This window comes from Anomaloglossus baeobatrachus, unplaced genomic scaffold, assembly GCF_048569485.1.
Source record: "Anomaloglossus baeobatrachus isolate aAnoBae1 unplaced genomic scaffold, aAnoBae1.hap1 Scaffold_130, whole genome shotgun sequence".
Taxonomy (NCBI): domain Eukaryota; kingdom Metazoa; phylum Chordata; class Amphibia; order Anura; family Aromobatidae; genus Anomaloglossus; species Anomaloglossus baeobatrachus.
Genome location: NW_027441900.1, coordinates 377,780 through 397,840, shown reverse-complemented (window position 1 = coordinate 397,840; position 20,061 = coordinate 377,780). Strand labels below are relative to the sequence as shown.

General features: G+C 44.8%; 1 protein-coding gene and 2 pseudogenes across 1 annotated transcript in view; 2 read left to right on the top strand and 1 right to left on the bottom strand.

Annotated features, from left to right (window-relative positions):
• LOC142260548 (uncharacterized) overlaps nt 1-20,061 on the bottom strand; it is a 104,637-nt gene that overhangs the window by 49,884 nt on the left and 34,692 nt on the right. The gene's annotated exons all lie outside the window — the stretch shown is intronic.
• On the top strand, nt 179-13,955 carry LOC142260551 (uncharacterized; annotated as a pseudogene).
• Nucleotides 1,558-9,364, top strand: LOC142260552 (hydroxyacyl-coenzyme A dehydrogenase, mitochondrial-like; annotated as a pseudogene).

Sequence of the window (20,061 nt, the reverse complement as noted above, 5' to 3'; positions counted from 1 at the left end):
ATATTACACCTCACCCTAGAGATTCTCTTCCGGCTTACTAGAGAGGTGAGAGATTCTGATGACGTCACATTACATCATTCTTATCTATGGGAATAACAGATGGACAGAACTTGAGAGGTGAGGACTCTGGAAATGTCTGTAGTGAGATTTATTACTGTGTCTCTCCATAACCAGGATTACACAGTAGTGAAGAAGACCTCTAGTGAGCGCTGTCAGGCCCCTGTGTCTGAGGGATGGGGAAGACCCCTGAGCCCAATCACGTGGCCTCCACCTCACCCCCTGATACATGAGGACATCAATAACCAGAAGATCCTAGAACTCACCTACAAGATGATTGAGCTGCTGACTGGAGAGGTGACACTGCTGGGAATGCTGGGACATTATACAGTAACGCTATGAAGGGATCGGGGGTGACGGTATCATTGTATGTGTCAGGTTCCTATAAGGTTTCAGGACGTCACCGTCTATTTCTCCATGGAGGAGTGGGAGTATTTAGAAGGACACAAAGATCTGTACAAGGACGGCATGATGGAGGATTCCCAGCCCCTCACATCACCAGGTAATTGACAGGACTAAATACACATGGCCTATAATTATCTGTATGTAAGGAATGAATTCAGTCCCTGTATGTGTCTCCTCCAGGTCTATCCAGTAAGAGGACAACACCAGAGAGAGGTTCCCGTCCTCTTCTCCCACAGGACTGTAAACAAGAAGATCCCGATGTTCCTCAGGATGTGTTTCCTCCAGCTCTATCCAGTAAGAGATATCTACTTATGTACTCTCTGCACTAATTTTGTGTTTACATTTTTAGACTTTCTGCTCTGTTTTTTTTCAGCTGTATTTTCTTTGCTTCTGCTTCTTCTGCTGTTTGTTTCTAGTCCCTTCTCTATGTTGTTATGAAGGCAACTCAAAGACCTGCAGAGGGTTCATGAACACCCTGTTTCCCTAAAAATAAGCCCTAGTTATAGTCAGGGCCAGCGTTGGGAGGAGTCAAACTGTGCAATTTCTCAGGAACCCCAGTTTCTTATGATCCCCATCAGTTGTATTCTAAGGTTGATTGTTTAAGGACCTTTTATGAAGTCATGTGACATGATGTATCCAAAGGTCTTTTAAATCTAGGAGTCTAAAAGAACTGACCAGGACACAGGCTGGCATGAGTCTAAAGCTGAAGAGCAGACAGGCTGGTGTGTGTGTGTGTGTGTGTGTGTGTGTGTGTGTGTGTGTGTGTGTCTGAATAATAGAAACAAAGAGTTACAGCCGCACACTTAAATACCAAATTTTTAAACTAACAAAAAATATCTAATAAAATTATTGCTTTAGAGAATGTGAACTACTGGCAAACTACCCTGGAAGGATTGGAGACACCTACAAAAGGAGATTTGACATCTAGACCTTGTTTCTTCAAAGCAATTATGCCAGAATTCTGACAGAAATCACTTTTCAATCAATTTTTTATGCAACACAGAGTTGTGAAAAAAGATTGTGCGACTAAATCATCACAGTGCACTGTGGTGACCTCACTCGCATGTCCTTCAGCTCCCAGCAGTACAAGCAGACATGGCCTCCTCTTACTGGTAATTCATAGCAAAATGTATGGCCTCCGGCGCCACTGCGAACAAGCTGACTATCAAGCACGTGACTGTGATCAGAGGAGGCCTGATGGGTGCCGGGATAGCGCAGGTAGCTGCAGCAAACAGACACACTGTTGTTTTTGTGGACCAGACTGATGACATCTTGAAAAAGTTTGCCAAAAGTATTGAAGACAGCTTGAAAATGGTCACTAAGAAGATGTTTGCGGACAAGCCTGAGGCTGATTCACAATTCATCAGCAAAACCCTCTGATACTTCAGCAGAAGCACAGACCCAGCAGCCGTGGTGCACAGCAATGATCTGGTGGTAGAAGTCATAATAGAAAACATGGAAGTGAAAAATGCACTAATGAAGACACTGGACAAATTTGCACCAGAACACACCATATTTGCCAGCAACACTTCCTCATAGCTGACATAGCCAACTCCACAACTAGGCAGGATCAGTTCGGAGGGCTGCATTTCTTTAATCCAATGATGAAGCTGGTGGAGGTCATTAAGACACCAATGACTGGGGGGCGGAGCCTGGACCGGGATGTGAGCGCACGCGAGGAGACACTCTCCCGCTGACTCACCGTGACACCGCCGGAACCACTGCATGGCCGACGGGTATAGTGGCACCGGAGGACAAGGGAAGGACCCGACTCCCAGCAGAAAAAGTTCCAGCTCCTGAATCAGCGAGATGACCAAGCGGCGGCAGAAGGAAGTGGGAGCCGGGAAAGTGCCTGGCTTACAAGATGGCACCGAGGTCAGAGAGGAGCCAGAGAAGGCAAACGTAGCCTGCCAGCGCCGCATGGAAGCGGCTGCAAAGCTGGCATAGTATGCAAGGCAATCGGAGGAACCTCTGGGGGAGCCTGGTAAGATGGTGGAAGAAAACGGGAGGAGGAGGAAGACCCGGAGGAGGCTGAAGGAGCAAGGGGAGAATCAGGGGAAGATAAACAGGATGAGGATTCAGGAGAGCAGCAGGCAGCAGATGAAATACAGAAGAACCCCACTATTAAGGATGTATTTCAGGTGGTCTCCTTCTGCAAACAGGCCCTCACAACTTTAACCCAGCAGGTGCTGGGAATAAAGGGAGATATAGCTACTCTCAAAAAAGATCAGAAGAAAGCTGATATGAGAACCAGTGCTGTGGAAGAAAGAGTGGGGACAGCTGAGGATCACATAGTTGCACTACAAAAAGCAGAGAGAAAATTCCAGAAGCAGATATCTGAGATGGCCACAAAAACAGACGACTTGGAGAACCGTTCCAGGAGGAACAATATAAGACTGGTGGGCATCCCAGAAAGAGCTGAGGGAAGAAATCCTACTGACTTCATAGAAATGTGACTTAAAGAGAAGATTATAGCTATACGCTATTGAAAGGGCATACAGGGTTCCAATGCAACCGCAGCTACCTGGCAAGGGACCTCGTTTGATGCTGGCGAAGCTTCTTAACTACAGAGACCGGAATATTATTCTACGCAAGACACGGGATATGGAGACCCTGACAATAGATGGACACCCAGTAGCTATATACCCTGACTACTCTGTACTGAAACAAAGAATGCAATTCACAAGGGTAAAGAGACGACTCCGAGAGCTGGAGGTTAAATACTCCATGATTTTCCCAGCAAAACTCCGAGTAGTAGCACTGGAGAAGGTTCACTTCTTTCTTGATCCGGAAGAAGTCATGAAGTGGATAGACATCAATGCAAGGAAGCCCGCAAGCAACAGGAGAAGGATAGAAGCTAGCTACGAGCGATATTGCAATCTCGTGATTTTCCTGGGATTCAAGACTGGTTATTCATAAGCAATTGCATACACTAGAAGAGGAGGAAACTTCATAGGCCCATCTTTGTTGTAGAGACAGTACCTCCTTTTTTTTGTTTTTTTTTTTCTACCGGGTTATCATTGTTGATCTCCTGCTCCTGTTCCTGAGTGTTAGATGAGACAGCGGAATTCACTAACAATAAGCTGGACAATGACAGGAGGTCGATAATAATTCTTTTTTCTTATGGCCGTTCAGCGGCGATTGAAAAATATTTAAGTTTTCAAATTTTCAGGTTAACTGTTTACATTATATGAAATTTGCAAATGAAAACGAATATGGTTAAGGCGGGAGGTGAGTTAGGGGGTTCTGCTCACTAGGATGAGACAGGTTTGGTATGGGAGAAAAAGAGGAGAGAGGTTGACCGGTCTAGGACAGATAGACCTCATTCCCCATAAGGGAGTTAAAGATGTAAATCGGAGGTGGAGGAGTTTAGTTGGGGAGGGCTAGGGAAGGGCTAGGGAAGGGAAAGACTCAGCGTACAGAGGGACAAAATGCCTGTACAAAGATAACCTGTGATTCAATATGGGAGAGGAGATTAAAGTATTATGTTGGAATGTAAGGGGACTGTCAGATAGAGGTAGAAGAGATGCAATGATAAAATATATGCTAGACCAGAGACCATCAGTAATGTGTTTATTGGAGATGCATTTGACAAGTGAAACGACGAATGTACTGAACAAACGATGGGTGCAAAAGGCATATCATTTTACTTTCTCTACCTATGCTAGCGGGGTCTCTATGTTGGTTCATAGATCCGCCCAATATGAAGAAGTGGAGACATGGATAGACACAGAGGGACAATATGTAATGGTGATCTGTAAGTTGTATGGACAATTACTATGCATTACTGCTATATATGTTCCGCTGCCTTACACGAGTGCCAAAATTAGAGAGGTGAGAGAGCGCTTGGCTAAATGGGGGAATTTGCCATTCTTGTTGGTCGGTGACTTTAATAATGTCATAGATGCATATTGGGACAGGAGCAAAAAATCACGGGAGACGCGAAGTGATGGAGCGACAGGGTTTGGTACCTTTATCCAAGAATTGGGGTTGGTAGACGTTTGGAGGATAAGAAATTTGGGGGTGACCTGGTTTTCCTGTCACTCCGCGACCCTTGGTACGCTTTCACGTATAGACCTGGCCTTGGGAAATGATCTGATGGATTCTGGGATTGCGCATGTTGAATATTTGACTAGAGTAATATCGGATCATAGTCCAATCCTGATATCTATTATAAAACGAGGAGTGGGGGAGAGGCTAACAAGAGAATGGAAGTTACACCCGGTTTGGTTAAATTGTATTGACATGGACGGTATATCTAGTGAGATGCTGGAATATTTTACCCTTAAGGCCCTGTCACACACACAGATAAATCTGTGGTTGCAGTGAAATTTTGGACAATCAGTGCCAGGTTTGTGGCTGTGTACAAATGGAACAATATGGCCATGATTTCACTGCAACCACAGATCTGCCAAAGGTTTATCTGTGTGTGTGTGTGTGTGTGTGTGTGTGAGAGTGTGAGACAGGGCCTTAAATAGAGGTAGTGCGGATCCTTTGGTAGTTTGGAACGCCATGAAGGCATACCTTAGAGGCCTTTTATTTAGAGACGTTTGCCAGTGTAAGTCTCGTAGTAGACAAGGGGAAATTGATTGCTTAGAGGCTTTGAAGGGAGCAGAAGCAGAGATGGTAGCACAGCCCACACCAGAGTATAGGCAAAAGCTAAAAGCAGCTCAGGAAGAAGTTAATAAAGTGCTATTGAAGAAAGCAGCAGGAAACAGGCTTTTCAGAGAGAACGTCTATATGGAGGGAGAAAAGGTGGGACACCTGTTGTCGGTGGTGACGGCAGCCCAGAGAAAACCATCCTTTGTACACTGCATTCGCACCACAGCGGGAGATTTGGTCACGGAGGGGAAAGATATTTTGGACACGTTCGCAGCCTTTTATGAGGAATTGTACTCCACTAGAGGGGAGTCGATACAGCAGAACCTAGAGATTTTCTTAGATACAATGACATTACCCAAAATAGCATAGACAGAGAGACACAGTCTGGAGGCCCAAATTACACTTGAGGAGATGGAGAGAGCTTTGCATGGCATGGCAAATGAAAAAGCCCCAGGGGTGGATGGATTGCCGGTGGAGGTGTACAAATCTCTGGAAGAAATACTCTTACCCAATTTGTTGAATGTCTTGGAGGAGGCAAGAGAGCGGGGGACACTGCCAGCGTCTATGAGGGAGGCGATAATAACAGTAATACTTAAAGAGGATAAAGATCCAAAACTCCCCGAGTCATACCGGCCCATTTCACTGTTAACGACTTATGTTAAAATTTTGGCCAAAGTACTCTCTAATCGATTAACCGAAGTGATATCTGCTCGAATTCACCCAGATCAGTCGGGTTTCATGCCTAGTAGATCTACGGCGAAGAATATACGAGGATTATACCTTAACATGCAGCTACCGGTGGACAATCCAGGACAGAGGGTGATAGCTTCGTTAGATGCCCATAAGGCATTTGACAGTGTGGAATGGGGGTATCTATGGGAAGCGCTAAGACATATGGAATTTGGCCCTAACTTTACATCTTGGATACAGCTGTTATATGCTAGACCAGTGGCTAAAGTGAAAATTAATGAAATGTTGTCACACACAGTGGACTTACAAAGGGGTACTCGTCAGGGTTGCCCGCTCTCGCCTCTCCTTTTTGCTCTAGCGGGGTAACCACTGGCGGCTGCTATACGGCAGAACAGAGACATAAAGGGATTTGTATATGGCCCTCTAGAAGAAAAGATAGCCCTCTATGCAGACAACATTCTGTTATTATTCGCAGACCCAGGGGCATCATTGAGCCATGCCATGCAGGTGATCGAACGGTTCGGAAGGATCTTTGGACTGTCTGTAAATTGGACCAAATCAAACCTTTTCCAGGTGGACGCCGGAATAGACGGGTCTACCTAGGGTGATGAGGTTAACAGATTGCGGGTTGTGGACCAGTTTAGATATCTGGGCATACAGGTATCCTTACCAATTGGGAATTACATCACTATTAATCTAGTCCCTTTGCTGAACCAACTGCGTAGTAAGATAACTGCTTGGAATAAGCTTTATTTATCAGTAATAGGACGGATTAACCTTATTAAAATGGTAATATGCCCATGATATTCTACGTGATACACAATACTCCTATCTGTATCCCTCAGAGTCACTTTAAGGAGATTGATTCTATGTTCCGTGCTCTAATATAAAAGAACAAACAAGCCAGACTCAAACTTGAAAGGTTGCAGAGACCAAAGGACGAGGGAGGGTTAGCGTTACCCAATCCAGGAATATATTATCTGGCAGCTCAGAGTAAACATTTCAGGGGATGGGCGAATTTAGTGGCGGTGGATCCAGCATCTAGATTGTTGGGGCATGTTTTACATCGACGACCATTGGTGTTAGGATTGGAGGACGGATCATTTGGGAGACAAGGGAAAACAAACCCTACACTTAATTTGATGAACAGAATTTGGAGAAAGATCAAGCAGATGAGGGGGGTTACGGCAATAACTGAATTCACTCCGGTGTGGGAAAATGATAACTGCTCTGAGATATATAAGATAGGCAAAATTAAGGAATGGGCACGTAAAGGTATATGGTATATGTGGCAAATTCTAGACCAGAGACATTAGAAGCTGTTTACACAAATACAAGATGAATTTGTGATATCTCCATCCGGGTGGTACCACTATAAACGAATGGCACATGCAGTAGAGGCTCAGAGGGTTAAACAATTCATTGCTGGTTCAGGCCGACTTAGTATTGAAATATGTGTGTAGTAGTGTGCCCACAAGAGGAATCATATCAACTATATATAGGGATCTATTGCATACATATTTGCTTAACCACCCAGTAAGAACTAGAACTAAATGGGAGGCAGAGATAGACGGGATCACTGATGAGGTGTGGGAAAGTGTCCTGGAGTACATACCGAAATTATCAATAAGTGAACCAGCAAGATTGTCCCATCTGTATGTGGTGAATAGGGCGTATAGATCCCCACTAATTATGTGTAAAATGGGACTGAGGAGTAACTCTGACTGCCCTAGATGCAATGGAGACGATGCCGGCATCTTCCATATGATGTGGACGTGCCCCAGGTTGACGTCTTTCTGGATAACTGTTCTTAACAAAATAGAAGGAGTTTATAGATGCAAACTTCCCAAACAACCTTTGGTATGTCTCCTAGGTTATGTGGAGGAAATCAGAGTAGACAACATTTTTAAAATAGTGATAGCCAGATTGCTGTATGCGGCCAGGAAAGTAATTGCCAAACATTGGATGCAGGGGGACCCACCGACTAGAGGGGAATTTATTGCATATCTTAATCATATTGCTCGGATGGAGAGAAGTATATATGGGAAAAGGAAACCACTTGCACTTTTTGATAGACTGTGGAATCCGTGGTTGCAGTATGGATAAATATTAGGGCTGGGAGATGTTGGTCTCTGAGCAGGGATACCTGGTTCTACACATTCCAATATATGTCACTGAAAGGCACAAATGTGAGATCTTTTATATAGATGTGGGTAATATGTACGCTGAGGGGGGAGGGGTTGTTGGGGATGGAAAGTTTGTAGTTATGTTTATTATTGCTGAAAATTTGACATTGGCTTTGTATATTTAATGAAAAATAAAAAATATTTGATTAAAGACAACAATGACTAGCCAAACAACTTCTCACTCTCTCATAAACTTCAGTAAAGCAATGGGAAAGACGCCTGTGTCATGTAAACACAACCCAGGCTTCATTGTTAACCGTCTTTTGGTACCATACCTAATGGAATTTGTGCATCTTCATGAAAGAGGTCATGCATCTGAGGAAGACATGGATTTTGCAATGAAATTGGGGGCCCGTTACCCAATGGGTCCTTTTGAGCTTTTGGATTATGTTGGTCTTGACAATAGTAAATACATAAATACATCATTGATGGTTGGTACCAGATGGAACCTGAAAACCCCTTTTTTGCCCCCAGTGAATTGCTCAATAAGCTTGGAAAGAAGACCAGAGAAGGATTTTATAAGGACAGATGGTTGGCCTGGCTGCACTGCAGAGTTATATTGTTATAGTCTCATGTTTTCTTTGATTACGATGACCGTTGTTGGTTTTACATTGCACGGTTTTCTCAGCACTTATTAACACTCTAGTGCCTTACAGTCATGATTCTCTATTTCATCAACATCCTTTTGTACCGCTGATTCCAAACATTGATATGTCATAGCCATTCTACAGTCAATAATAAATGAATGTACAAAAAATAAATTGTGCAACTTTTGGAGGTTTCACGCCAATTTTAACCAGCTTTGCCAAATTGGGCAGAGCTAGGCCAGAAGAAGGGTGTGATGCCACCGCTTCTCTAATTCATAACAAACTGCGGCGTTCCCTATGCCAGAAATCTTACGCCAGTCCCTGACATCAATTTTCATTGTACATTGCCGGTCTTGATGAATTGGAGACCTAATGTTTATCTGCACAGACCCTGCTACCTGCTTTGGTTACAAAGCCTAAGGATAGGCCATCAATGTTACACTCCCGGACAAACCCATTAAATATTTGGCATCTGTCTTCTTCGAAAAAAAACCTTTTTGAAATTGTCTATGTTGTGGATCAATGTCACAACCAGACGGTTGCAGGCATCGCCAACTGTCATGGCGGTATCAGGATCTGTGGAAATTACAGATTCTGGCACTCTGCTAACTTCTCTGATGTCTGTGAGCAATGCAGTGAGACGCAGGTGTTGAACCACATACTTAGTAAAACTAGCAAGAGTTATTCTTTGCTGGGCTCCTTGTTAATGTCTTTGATTACATGCTGTAGGGGAGCCAGTATCTTTCGCTCCCCTTCTGTATATGCTGGCTGGACTATTCCATTAACGCCAGCTATAATTTACCTATACAAGTGTGGTGAGGTGTTGTGATACAAACTAGTGGTTGTTGTGCATTATTGCTGTGAGCAGTTGTGGTGTTAACCCTTGTTATTTTTGCCTTCCTGCTCTTGCTTTTCTTCTTAGTATCTCACTGTTTATTTCTGTGAGTTTGCGGTGTGTCTGAAATTTGGTTTTACCGTCTGTCTTAATCTGTATTTCCATCCTACTCCTACCCCTTCTTCCACGTTCAGGGGTAATCCAGAGGTTAGGGATAGCTAAGGTCTCCTAGCATGAGGAAAGTATAGGAGCCCCCGTCCCTCATTATCCTACAGTCACATTGCAACAATCAATCAGATTATTTACTGTAGCACATTCCAGAGAACGAAGATGTAACTCTTAGATCTCGAAATTGGAAAACAAATTCAGAATAATTTGTTTCCTAATTTAATTTCTGATGTTATGGTTAAAAAACTAAATCTACTTTCGAAATTATATGATTAAAAAATAATAACATTGTGTTTATTTATAGCCGATGACTGTATCAGGAGTTCAGATGGACATCTAATATCTTCAAAATTTAAAACAGATGATCAAACTATCACACATAATACATATGAAGAGCATGCTGCTGTCCCAGATATACCTCCAGTCCTTCATTGGAAAGCTTTATCATCTGATCTTTTCAAACAAGTCCAAAATTACGAATTATCACAGAATTGTAATCAAAATAAAAGTTACAGAAAGGATGTGGAACATGAGACAGCTCCTACAAGGGAGAAACCATTTTCATGTTCAGCGTGTGGGAAATGTTTTATTTGTAAATCACACCTTGTTAGACATCAAAAAATTCACACAGGGGAGAAGCTATTTTCATGTTCAAAATGTGGGAAATGTTTTATTCAGAAATCAGCCCTTGTAAGACATCAGAAAAAACACACAGGGGAGAAGCCATTTTCATGTTCAGAATGTGGGAAATGTTTTAGTTGGAAATCAGATCTTATTTTCCATCAAAGATCTCACACAGGGGAGAAGCCATTTTCATGTTCAGAGTGTGGGAAATGTTTTATTCGGAAATCACACCTTGTAAGACATCAGAAAAATCACACAGGGGAGAAGCCATTTTCATGTTCAGAATGTGGGAAATGTTTTAGTTGGAAATCAGATCTTATTTTCCATCAAAGATCTCACACAGGGGAGAAGCCATTTTCATGTTCAGAGTGTGGGAAATGTTTTATTCAGAAATCAGACCTTGTTAGACATCAGAAAAAACACACAGGGGAGAAGCCATTTTCATGTTCAGAGTGTGGGAAATGTTTTATTCAGAAATCACAACTTGTTGGACATCAGAAAAAACACACAGGGGAGAAGCCATTTTCATGTTCAGAGTGTGGGAAATGTTTTATTCGGAAATTTCAGCTTGTTGAACATCAGAAAAAACACACAGGGGAGAAGCCATTTTCATGTTCAGAGTGTGGGAAATGTTTTATTCGGAAATCAAACCTTGTTACACATCAGAAAAATCACACAGGGGAGAAGCCATTTTCATGTTCAGAGTGTGGGAAATGTTTTATTCGGAAATCAGATTTTGTTTGGCATCAAAGATCTCACACAGGGGAGAAGCCATTTTCATGTTCAGAGTGTGGGAAATGTTTTATTCAAAAATCAAACCTTGTTAGACATCAGAAAAATCACACAGGGGAGAAGCCATTTTCATGTTCAGAGTGTGGGAAATGTTTTATTCAGAAATCACACCTTGTTAGACATCAGAAAAATCACACAGGGGAGAAGCCATTTTCATGTTCAGAGTGTGGGAAATGTTTTATTCAGAAATCAGACCTTGTTAGACATCAGAAAAAACACACAGGGGAGAAGCCATTTTAATGTTCAGAGTGTGGGAAATGTTTTATTCGGAAATCACACCTTGTTGGACATCAGAAAAATCACACAGGGGAGAAGCCATTTTCATGTTCAGAATGTGGGAAATGTTTTAGTTGGAAATCAGATCTTATTTTCCATCAAAGATCTCACACAGGGGAGAAGCCATTTTCATGTTCAGAGTGTGGGAAATGTTTTAGTTGGAAATCAGATCTTATTTTCCATCAAAGATCTCACACAGGGGAGAAGCCATTTTCATGTTCAGAGTGTGGGAAATGTTTTATTCGGAAATTTCAGCTTGTTGAACATCAGAAAAATCACACAGGGGAGAAGCCATTTTCATGTTCAGAGTGTGGGAAATGTTTTATTCAGAAATCACACCTTGTTGTTCATCAAAGATGTCACAGAGTGGAGAAGCCATTTTCATGCCCAGAATGTGGTAAATGTTTTACTAGGAAATCAGGTCTTGTTTACCATGAAAAAAAATCACACAAAATAAACCATTTTTATGTTGTGAATGTGGAAAATGTTATTGTCAGAAATCACATCTTGTTAAACATGTGAAGAAGCCGCAATAATTGAAATGTGTAACTGGTAAATCAAGTCTTGCCGACAATCAGAAAACCACCAGAGCGGAGCAGCCTCTCTTGTTTTCAGAATTTGCCAAATGTTTTTTGTATCATTAATCAGGTCCTGTTGTCAGATGAGTCACATGGGAGAAGCCATCATGATGTACTATAATTCAAAGGGTTTATCCAAAAATCAGCTACAATTGCTCAAGTAAGAATTGGTGAGGGAAAGAAAAATTCTCTCTCTTTTTAAACTCATCGTATTTTTCGGACCATAAGACATACCTAGGTTTTGAAGGAGAAAAATAGGGAAAACGATTGAAGCAAAAATGTTGTCATGACACACTGTTATGGGGGATCTGCTGCTGACACTGTTACAGGGGTAATATCCCCCAGTTTCTAGTGCAATGTGTTTGATGACTTTCCCCTTAAATAGTGCTTATAACAAATCTGTGGCTGCTTTTATTATTTACTAAAACAGTGAAGAGCCACAGATTAGTGAATTTTTTAAATATAACGCAGTGCCAAAAGTGTCCCTAATGTCCCCCAAAAGGAACTTCCAGGTTGTGAGATCCCACAACCCTCAGCGATCACTCTCACAGTGAAAGAGTGAGCTCTACGACCCCAGCTCTGCAGCATCCTTCTTAACCAGTTCAGTAAAACCTTAAAAAAATATGTGACTGTGCTGGATTATTTGAGAGAGCAGTGTCTCGTGCTTAGAGCTTGGTAGTACGTGGCCGTAAAGAGGCGTGGCTACGGGACCCGGTAGTTTAAGAATGTTGAAAAATACCAGTGGTTTAACGATGCCATAGAACTGTTAGGTATTGGTATTTTCGTTTATTGTTTTTCACAGTTTGTGATTTTCCATATAGAAAAGGTTAGTGAATAAGTGCATAGTCAATCAGGGTTTAAATTAATGCAGAAGTTACCTAATTTGCAACCAGATTCTTTACAGTGTGTACACCCGGTACATGGACTTTGTTTATATATATATATAAACATAGTAAAAATGGACCATTTTCACAGGACTGGCGTGATCAACACGAACTTGTGTATTGTACATAGTTGCACCTCCTGTGCCAACCAGAGTCATCTAACACAAGACCTGGGACCTTAACCTGGTCATGGACCCGTGGATAGGTATCCAGAGGTCAGGTTGTTTGGGTGGCGGGTTATTGGGATCCGGGACATTGGGACTGGACTGTCGCAGGAAGGGGCTGCAACAGAGCAGGTTGAGTCCCCGCTACTACTGAAACTGGTAGCGTTCCACCGTTGGGAGATGAACTCTTAATAAAGTTTAGTAACATTTAAGTAACCAGCCTCCCTAATGTGGGATGTATTTGTAAGTAAATGTTTTACCCTTTTTTCTTCCAATTGAAAAAAAAAAAATAAACCTCTGATGTCCTGTAGGTCGGGGATGAGCTACGCTTAACCAAGGGGGAATGTGATGCCCAGGCCTATCAGGACGTCACCGGGTACTGTGCAATCTGCCCTTCTGTGCAGTATCCACCTCCTTGGTTACCGATCCCTAACCTTTGGTGTTGCCAAGAACAAGCTAATCAAAATCTTAGGAACACTCTGCACCACACCCACCAGACACACCAGTGGACGGCCTGAGTGGAATAGGGTCGCCCACTTGGGGGGTTGGTTAAGGGGGGATCAGCAGTGTCAGGAGCAGTTCAGTTGTGGAGTGACTCTCGAGAGGAGAGGTTAGGAGCACGGCTCCTTGAGACTAATAGGTGACAGACGTTGGTCTGGACCTGGTAGGAGCTGGAACCCTGCTCGCAGGGGATCGTGACAAGGGGCACGGACTGTCAAGGAGGACAGCCGGCGGCCTTGTGCCATCTCCGGGCAGGGGCCAGGGCACGGTGAGGTACGTGACCCTAGGTCAGGGAGTAGCTTCAGGCGTCCTGACAATTTACCCGACGAGGACGGAGCCTTTAAGATCCGTTCTCCACCCACTCCAAAATCGGGGTACTAGCACAACGAGGGGGCTAGAACTTTCCACTACACGATCAAGAAAATCCCAAGCGTGAACCTTGAGAGCAAGCTCACCCAGTTAGCCATACTGGTGAGCGGGACCCGATTAGTTCTACACTAAAGGGACCAACTAGAAGACAAAGGTGCCAAGGCAAAGGTCACAGACTAACAGGCAACACCAACAAGCACGGGATCCAGGCGTGCTCCCTCCCAGCGGCAGCGGTGTCCAGAACTTTGGTTTACTACAATTGTCGGTGTCAGCGTTATTAGACTGAGTGAGTATGCAAGTGACCCTTATCCCCCAACGGCACCCTCCTGTCGCCTTCACCGAGTCCCGGGGCATTCCCCCCTACCCACGGAGGGGTTAAACACCTGGCTGCCCACTCCATCGCCACCGGATACTCCCATCAGCAGTGGTGGTATTCCCCCTTACCACACACCGCGGGTGGCATCACAAACTTTCCACATCATCCCCTGTAAATACACCCCCTTTTACTCGAGTGGCCGCACGACACCCGGGTCCGGAGAACCCTCGAGCCACCGCGGATCCGGATCCGAGCAGCCCGGCTGCTGACACAGGGGTGGTACATATGTAAATATATATTCTTCATGCCTGTCTTTCTCTGTTGTTTATATGTGATGATTTTGCCTCAGAACCTCTGGAGTTGAGGCAGAGCTGTAGGCATTTCACACAAAAATAGTAAGGGGATGTCACAGAGGTGTCACAGCCGGTGGACAATCCAGTGGCAAAAGTGTTGGAAAATCCCAGAGGTTTGCAGAACGTGTTGTTAACTGACAGTTCTCTGTTAATGCAGCAGCGGACTCTATGACTCTAGGAAACTGTCAGTGTGCACACTATGAGAACTTAGAAGGCTGCAGTCACAGAGTAACACATGGAGTGACTGCAGACTCATTACAAACTTGGACAACCCTTTTAATGCTCCTAACAACATAAATAAAACATAGTGACCTTTAACTTGTCACATGGCACAAGACTTTATTAAAGAGATAGTCCACTACTTTAACATTGAAGGCCTTTCCTTAGGATAGGTCACCAATGACTGATTGGTCGGGGTCTGGCACCTGGCTCCCCAGCCATTTGCCTGTTCTAGGTGCCGTGTTGGTGATGGCCGGAAGTGCTCAGTTCTGGATCTGCTCTGTCTTCTGATAGTGGCAGCAGTCTACTATTAAAATCAATGAGGTGGATGTGGAGTACCCGGCCGCGGACACTTATCAGAGAACGGAGCAGATTGAGAAATAAGAATTTCTGGCCACCTGCACCAAGAACAGTTGATCAGTGGGGGTCCAATTTCACTCACATAAAGCCTGCTTTACACGTTGCAATTTCGCATACGATATCGTATGCGATTTGCAACGCCCCCATCGTATATGCGGCACGTTCAATTTGTTGAACGTGCCGCACAAACGATTAACCCCCGTCACACATACTTACCTTCCATACGACCTCGATGTGGGCGGCAAACGTCCACTTCCTGGAGTGGGAGGGACGTTCGGCGTCACAGCGACGTCACACGGCAGCCGGCCAATAGAAGCGGAAGGGCGGAGATGAGCGGGATGTAAACATACCGCCCACCTCCTTCCTTCCGCATTGCCAGCCGGGAGCTGCAGGACGCAGGTAAGCTGCAGTTCATCGTTCCCGGGGTGTCACACGCTGCGATGTGTACTACCCCGGGTACGATTAACAACTTGACGTTCAATTCGTCAGGAATGAATGACGTGCATGTGATGAACGGTTTTTCGTTCAATCGCAATTGCACATCGCTGTCACACGCTACAACATACTTTACGATGCCGGATGTGCGTCACCTACGACGTGACCCCACTGACACATCGTAAGATATCTTGTAGCGTGTAAAGCGGGCTTTAGAAGCAATGCGCAAGTGGGACCGAGGCCTAATGATGAGACATAGTCAGTATCACAAATAAACATTTACATTCAGGTACGTTATAGATGATTGTCTCTGAGTTGTTTCTTTCTATTCTTTATCTTATCCTGACGCCATGATTACTTTTCACATTCACATCTCGTTTCTGCAGATTTCCATCTTCTCCGATCTTCTGCAGCACATCCCGACACGATGCCCCTAAATATAGCAGAATGATAATACTTTTACTTAAAAATATCTGCCCTATGCTGTGCCCCAGAATAAATAATGGCCCCTCACTGTGTTCTCTGCACAAAAAATGACCCACACACTCTCCCTCTTATGGTACATGCCTTCCACACTGCCCACTTCTTTCCATACTGAGCACACTCTTCACACTGTCCTTTACACCATGTCCCCTTATACTGCCCAGTCTTTATACGGTGCCCTGTGTATTCTGTGTCCTCCAAACTTCTTTCCAGTTTGCTCCACATCCTCTCTCTCCCCATGCATCACCCCTCATCCTCTCTCTCCCCATACATCACCCGTCACCCTCTCTCTCTCTCCCCATACATCACCCCTCACACTCTCTCTCCTCATATATCACCCCTCATTTTCTCTCTCCCCATGCATCACCCCTCATCTTCTCTCTCCCCATGCATCACCCATCATTCTCTTTTTCCCCATGCATCACCCCTCATCCTCCCTCTCCCCATGCATCACTCCTCATACTCTCTCTCTTTATACTGTGTCCCAAGATTTTTCCCCCTCCCCATCCTCTCTTCCCACTATATTCTGTCCACAGATAGTTCCCTCCCCCACCCTCTTTCTTGTCTTCACAGCTCCACGGGAACACTTATCAGCGTTCTCTTTCACCTCCGCGCTGCGGCCCTGACTTCCGGGTCAGCAATGTGATAAGCTGACCTGATCACATAACAGCCGTCGCTCTGACCCGTAAGTCAGCACTAGCGATCACCGCTTCAATTGTCCTCGCATCTGACAGATACAAGGACAATTGAGTACTGGGAGCCGCGCGCTGCCCTTTCTACGAGTGTGGTTGTCAGTGTGACAGCTGCGCTTAGAGAATGGCCGTCTCCCACTACGGGGCCGCAAACGCAGCCCCCGGGCAGACTTTCACACAGCCGCATCAGGCAGCCCGACAGTATCCCACTGACTGTTGCGCCCCCGGGGCAGATACCCCACCAGCATCCCCCCTAGATACGCCTCTGCTTATGTTCAGTCCTAGTCATTTCTTGGACTACTTCATACCACATTATGGCCTGGTCAAACTTATTATGGTCCTCTAGCCATCCTTTACAGTTAGTCAGGAAATCCTGCCATGTTTGTGTGACGCCCCAGGAGCGCTGATCCTGTTCGGGGACGCCACAGTGCTGGATAACAGGTAGGTTAACTTCAATGGGAAATTCATGACGCCACTCTCGGTATTGCGGTCAGGACGACCGCCACTGCAGTTTAAGGGACACCTGGGGCTGATGGTAGGTGCAGTCAGATGTGGTGGCCTCCCGAGAGTGAGGCTGGCCCCAGGGCCCGGTGTAGGTGTATAGTGCAGCAAGTCGCAGAGTAATCCACACACACAGCAGTAATGTCTTTCAGGGTTTTACTCACTGTTTGTTGTTAGAAGAGTGAGGTATCTGGGGCGATGCTGTGATGAACCAGGAGGGGAACCGGGTATCCCTTTGGCTGACGTCGGGGTGGCTGCTAGCTCGCCTTCCTAGCCCTCTTTGTTTGAGGTGGCCCCGACCTGAAGTCATGTGGGGCTCACCCAGGGAAGCTGCTTCTGCCAGTTCTCCCCTTTTTGGCCCTTTGTCTGTAGCCTGGACCAAGTGTTTCTGGCTGCTGCCTTCTTCCACTTATGGGCCCTCTCGTTGCTACGTGGCTCCGGACTCTGTGTTGGTTTGGTGAAGGGCATGGAGTGCCCCCCACCTGCAGGTTTAGCAGGCCAACTGAATGGGCCCCTGCTCTGGGGACCTGTAACCCCGTGCGGGCAGGGTCTACTGGCAGTCCCCGTACTCGGCCACCTCTCTGCACTCCGGCCTCAGGTAGTTTTCGGGCGGCACTACCAGGTAGCCCTTTCTCCCCCGCCAGCAGCCACGAACGGTGCAGTGTCTGTAAGGGCCCTGCTCACTGCTCTGCCCTCCAGACGCGACTCCTCCACTTCCTTCTCCTTTGGCTGCCTCTGCACAACTCCCTTGTTCCCAGTGACGCCACCCACCACTAGCTGGGAGGCGAGGGCCCCGCCCCCTCCCTGAGTCTGCTCAGGGGTCCCCTCTAGCTGTGTGTGTGTTCCTAGTTACTAGTGTTCCGTGTGTCCACACGCTTATCAGCCATCAGGATTACCTGTATTGTACTGACCCGACTTGGGTGCAGTACTCAGTGGTGCCTGACCAGGTCAGGGGCGCCACATTTGTTCATCCAGTGTTCCATTCATACCTGCATTCACCTTTTCCCAATTTGGTCTACAGCCTTTGATAGATTCTGCGCCTTTTATGTGTTGTACAACATCAATTGCAGGAGTCCATATCTCCACATCCTCATCCTTACTGGATGAGGATCTACTCTGTGTAGTTCTTATCCTTGCAACAACTCGGAATGACAACAACCACACGACAAAGAACTATGTCTCTGCATCCATGTTGCTTTCAAGGGTAGGACCTTACCTTGCACCACACCACTCGACACTGCGCAAGGTAAATAGTGGCTACTACGTGATACCCCACGTCTGGGGCCCACGAGTTGCCACTTGAGTGATTGCACTGCCGGTACCACGCTTTTGTGGCACACCAGAAGCCACTCAAGAGTGACTGCACTGCCGGTACCTCACGTCTGTGGCACACCAGCAGCCACTCTACTTTACTGCAGTATCTTAATATCTATAATTGGTATCCCAGTATCACAGAGTAGGTAATATAATAATATAGGGCCCTTCTCCCCCCTTGGTTTTCCATGTGAGTGTCTGTACAGCACGCTACACTGGAAAACCCTTAAATCACTTAACGTTTTTTTCTATGGCAGAGAAAGCAGGTAAATATTGTAAGGCAGGTAATGACTATAATCAATGCCCAATCAGGAGGGATGTTAGGTACTGAAAACATCAAAGACAGCAGCAAAATGGAGCTAATGAGAGGACCAGAACAACCAAAACCCTATGAACTGCTGATCATACCCTGGGAATGTTATCAGGGTGTCTTAATAGACCTGTATCACAATTTGTAGCCCATAAATTCAAAGTTCAATGTCTTAAAGGGACGTTGCACTTTTTGCAAAAATGGCAAAAAAAGGACTCGCACTTACAGCAGAGTAAAGATAGTGATTATAAACAGCGGTCACACAAGAGGTATGTAAGATATTGCATGCGTAACACCAAAAGAGCAGCAAAAAGAACTAAAAATAACACTATAAAAAACAGCGTATTATCAGGGTGCGTGATATAGTTTCTGCAGATTAATTGCTGTGTTAGGCCTAAAACACACTTCCGCATAAAAAGCGTACGTGTGACATTGTCCGTTTTTCGGGTCCGTGTTCCGTTTTTTATGGGTGTTTCTCCGGTACGTATGGCATCCGCATGATGGCATATGCTCTCCGAGTGTACGTGTGGAGGGTCCGTATTAGCATACAATACGTACGTATCTCATCCGTGTGACGTCCGTTTTTACAGATCCGCATTCGTAACCAAATAACGTTGTTAAGCCTTCATCATGAGATCCTGGTGTTCTAAATTGGTCAATTGAGGTCCCACATCGTTGGATAAGGTTTAAAAACTCTTCAAAACATTGATTTTCGCCGCAAAATGTCTCTCTCCAATGAAGCAACCATATATTTGCTGTGGTTGATATCTAGGCGATTTGGGGTTAGGAGACATATGATTGAAGAAGAACCACCTGTTGAAAAGAGGATGTGGATCCACCTCCTTGTCAAACTAAGGAAGACGCATGGCCATTTTAATATTCTTTATGGAGAAATGCGTAAATTTCCACCTAAATTCCAAGCATACTGCCATATCACCATCCCATCATTTGACAACATCCTTGGATTAGTGTATCAACAAATGAAGCATCAAGACACCTGTATGCGGCTCAGCATCTCCTCTGAGGAACGCTTGTTGGTTACTTTACGGTAGGTGTCAAAATGTATACACAGATGTTAATGTGTTGGTTTGAAATGTGTTTCTATGTTCACAGATGCTGCTAAAACCCTGATGTAAACACATACCTCAATGTATGATTGATACTACCTTTTAATATACCATAACTGCTCTTTGGAGTCAAATAACATGGTCACATTGCCTAATTTTCCCATTCAAACATGCAATAGAAAAAGGATACCAGATTCAACACTCAAAATAAAATTTTGTTTAATAAACATGATAAGTAAATTTCCAATATGGAAAAAAACGACTTCTTTCAGATTTCAAAAATAAACATAATA